This window comes from Camelus bactrianus, unplaced genomic scaffold, assembly GCF_048773025.1.
Source record: "Camelus bactrianus isolate YW-2024 breed Bactrian camel unplaced genomic scaffold, ASM4877302v1 HiC_scaffold_45, whole genome shotgun sequence".
NCBI lineage: Eukaryota > Metazoa > Chordata > Mammalia > Artiodactyla > Camelidae > Camelus > Camelus bactrianus.
In genome coordinates this window covers 1,135,230-1,139,416 of record NW_027413961.1, presented here as the reverse complement: position 1 = coordinate 1,139,416, position 4,187 = coordinate 1,135,230, and positions in this window count along the sequence as shown.

Sequence of the window (4,187 nt, the reverse complement as noted above, 5' to 3'; positions counted from 1 at the left end):
CTTTCACACAAACTTATCTCTCAGAACTGAGCATGTGGAAAGACGTTCATTCATCTAGCACAAAGGGAATGGGTTGCAGGTGGAACTATTCTCTGGTTTCTCATTCTGTTTCCTAGTGCCAGTTTGAAGATCCTGCAGTTTTCACTGTAAACCCGAGTTGGAGCTAGTATATCCCCTTATATATGTTTGGATTGTGGTTTGCAACTGAATAGAAACAATGTGTTCCCAACAAGCTAGGTGAAGGGCGGGTTTCACACACATTTATCTCTCAGATCTGAGCATCTGGAGAGACGTTCATTCATCTAGCACAATGTGAACGTTTTGCAGGGGATCATATTACTCTGGTTTCTCAGTGTGTTTCCTAGTGTCGGTTGGAAGTTCCTGCAGTTTTCTCTGTAAAACCGAGTTGGAGCTATTACCTACCCATATATAATTACGGAGTGTAGTTTGCCATTGAGAAGAATCTTTGTGTTCCCAACCAGCTAGTTGAAGGACGGCTTTCACACACACTTATCTCTCAGAACTGAGCATGTGGAGAGAATTTCGTTCATCAAGCCCAAAGGGAACGGTTTTAAGTGGAAATTTTCCTAAGCTTTCTCAGTCCGTTTCCTAGTGCCGGTTTGAATTTCCTGCAGTTTTCACTGTAAAACCGATTTGAGCTAGTACCTCCCCATATATATGTATGAAGTGTAGTTTGCAACTGAAAAGAAACTTTGTGTTCCCAACAAGCTAAGTGAAGGACGGCATTCACACACACTTATCTCTTATAACTGAGCATGTGGAGAGACGTTCGTTAATCTAGCACAATGGGAAAGGGTGGAAGGGGAAATTTTACTCAGATTTCTCTGTCCGTTTCCTAGTGCCGGTTTGAAGTTTCTGCAGTTTTCACTGTAAAACAGATTTGAGCTAGTACCTCCCCAATATATATGAATGGATTGTAGTTAGCAACTGAAAAGAAACTATGTGTTCCCAAAAAGCTAGCTGAAGGACGGCTTTCACACACACTTATCTCTCAAACCTGAGCATGCGGAGTGACGTTCGTTCACCTAGCACAAACGAAACGGGTTGCAGGAGAATATATTACTCTGGGTTCTGAGTCATTTTCCTAGTGTCGGTTTGAAGTTCCAGCACTTTTCACTGTAAATCCGAGTTGGAGCTAGTACATCCCCATATATATGTATGGATTGTAGTTTGCAACTGAAAAGAAACTTTGTGTTCCCAACAAGATATGTGAAGGACGGCTTTCACACCCACTTATCTCTCAGAACTGAGCATGTGGAGAGACGTTCGTTCATCTAGCACAAAGGGAACGGGTTGCAGGGGAAATTTTACTAAGATTTCTGAGTCTGTTTCCTAGTTCCATATTGAATTTCCTGCAGTTTTCACTATAAAACCTAAATGAGCTTGTCCCTCCCCATATATATGTATGGAGTGTAGTTTGCAACTGAAAAGAAACTTTGTGTTCCCGACAAGCTAGGTGAAGAACACCTTTCACACACACTTATCTCTCAGATCTGAGCATCTGAAGAGACGTTCATTCATCTAGCACAAAGGAAACGGGTTGCAGTGGAACATTTTACTCTGGTTTCTCAGTGTGTTTCCTAGTGTCAGTTGGAAGTTCCTGCAGTTTTCTCTGTTAAACCGAGATGGAGCTAGTACCTACCCATAAATATGTATGGATTGAGGTTTGCAATTGAGAAGAATCTTTGTGTTCCCAAAAAGCTAGGTGAAGGACGGCTTTCACACACACTTATCTCTCAGATCTGAGCATGTGGAGAGACTTTCGTTCATCTAGCACAAAGGGAAAATGTTGCAGGGGAAATTTTACTAAGCTTTCTCAGTCTGTTTCCTAGTGCCGTATTGAAGTTCCTGCAGTTTTCACTGTAAACCCGAGTTGGAGCTAGTACTTACCCTTATATATGTATGGATTGTGGTTTGCAACTGAATATAATCTTTGTGTTCCCAACAAGCTAGGTGAAGTAAGGCTTTCACACACACTTATCTCTCAGATCTGATCATCTGAAGACACGGTCATTCATCTAGCACAAGGGGAACGGGTTGCAGGGGAACAATTTACTCTGGTTTCTCAGTGTTTTTAGTAGAGTCTGATGGAAGTTCCTGCAGTTTTCTCTATAAAACCGAGTTGGGGCTTGTACTTCCCCATATATATCTATGGCGTGTAGTTTGCAACTGAGAAGAAACTTTGTGTTTACAACAAGCTAGGTGAAGGACGGCTTTCATCCACACTTATCTTTCAGAACTCAGCATGTGGAGAGACGTTCGTTCATTTAGCAAAAAGGAAACGGGTTTCAGGAAAAACTTTTACTCTGGTTTTTCAGCCTTTTTCCTAGTGCCGTTTTGAAGTTCCTGCAGTTTTCACTGTAAAACCGAAATGAGCTAGTCCCTCTCAATATATATGTATGGATTGTAGTTTGCAAGTGAAAAGAAACTTTGTTTTCCCAACAAGATATGTGAAGGACGGCTTTCACACAAACTTATCTCTCAGAACTGAGCATGTGGAAAGACGTTCATTCATCTAGCACAAAGGGAACGGGTTGCAGGAGGAACTATTCTCTGATTTCTCATTCTGTTTCCTAGTGCCGGTTTGAAAATCCTGCAGTTTTCACTGTAAAACCGATATGAGCTAGTACCTCCGCATATATATGTATGGAGTGTAGTTTGCAACTGAAAAGAAACTTTGTGTTCCCGACAAGCTAGGTGAAGACGGCTTTCACACACACTTACCTCTCAGATCTGAGCATCTGGAGAGAAGTTCATTCATCTAGCACAAGGGGAACGGGTTGCAGGGGAACATTTTACTGTTGTTTCTCAGTGTGTTTCTTATTGTCGGTTGGAAGTTCCTGTAGTTTTATTTTTAAAACATAGTTGGAGCTTTTACCTCCCCATATATATGTATGGATTGTAGTTTTTAATTGAGAAGAAACTTTGTGTTCCCTTCAACCTAGGTGAAGGATGGCTTCAACACACAAATATCCCTCAGACCTGAGCATGTGTAAAGACGTTCATTCACCTAGGACAAAGGAAACGGTTTAAAGGAGAAACTTTTACTCTGGGTTCTGAGACTGTTTCCTAGTGCTGGTTTGAAGTTCCTGCAGTTTTCACTGTAAAACCGATTTGGAGCTAGTACCTCCCTATCTATATTTATGGATTCTAGTTTGCAACTGGAAAGAAACTTTGTGTTCCCAACAAGCTATGTGAGGGACGGCTTTCACACAAACTTATCTCTCACAACTGAGCATGTGGAAAGACGTTCATTCATCTAGCACAAAGGGAACGGGTTGCAGGAGGAACTATTCTCTGGTTTCTCATTCTGTTTCCTAGTGCCAGTTTGAAGATCCTGCAGTTTTCACTGTAAACCCGAGTTGGAGCTAGTATATCCCCTTATATATGTTTGGATTGTGGTTTGCAACTGAATAGAAACATTGTGTTCCCAATAAGCTAGGTGAAGGGCGGGTTTCACACACATTTACCTCTCAGATCTGAGCATCTGGAGAGACATTCATTCATCTAGCACAAAGTGAACGGGTTGCAGGGGATCATTTTCTCTGGTTTCTCAGTGTGTTTCCTAGTGTCGGTTGGAAGTTCCTGCAGTTTTCTCTGTAAAACCGAGTTGGAGCTATTACCTACCCATATATAATTACGGAGTGTAGTTTGCCATTGAGAAGAATCTTTGTGTTCCCAACCAGCTAGTTGAAGGACGGCTTTCACACACACTTATCTCTCAGAACTGAGCATGTGGAGAGACGTTCGTTCACCTAGCACAAAGGGACCGTGTTGCAGGAGAAACTTTTATTCTGGTTTCTCAGTCTGTTTCCTAGTGCCAGTTTGAAGTTCCTGCAGTTTTCACTGTAAATCCCAGTTGGAACTAGGTCCTCCCCATATATATGTATGGAGTGTAGACTGCAACTGAAAAGAAACCTTGTGTTCCCAACAAGCTAGTTGAAGGACGGCTTTCACACACACGTATCTCTCAGAACTGAGCATGTGGAAAGACGTTCGTTCATGTAGCACAAAGGGAATGGTTTGCAGCAGAATACTTTACTCTGATTTCTCAGTCAGTTTCCTACTGCCGGTTTGAAGTTCCTGCAGTTTTCACTGTAAAACCGTTTTGGGGCAAGGACATCCCCATAAAAATTTATGGAGTGTAGTTTGCAACTAAAAAGAAA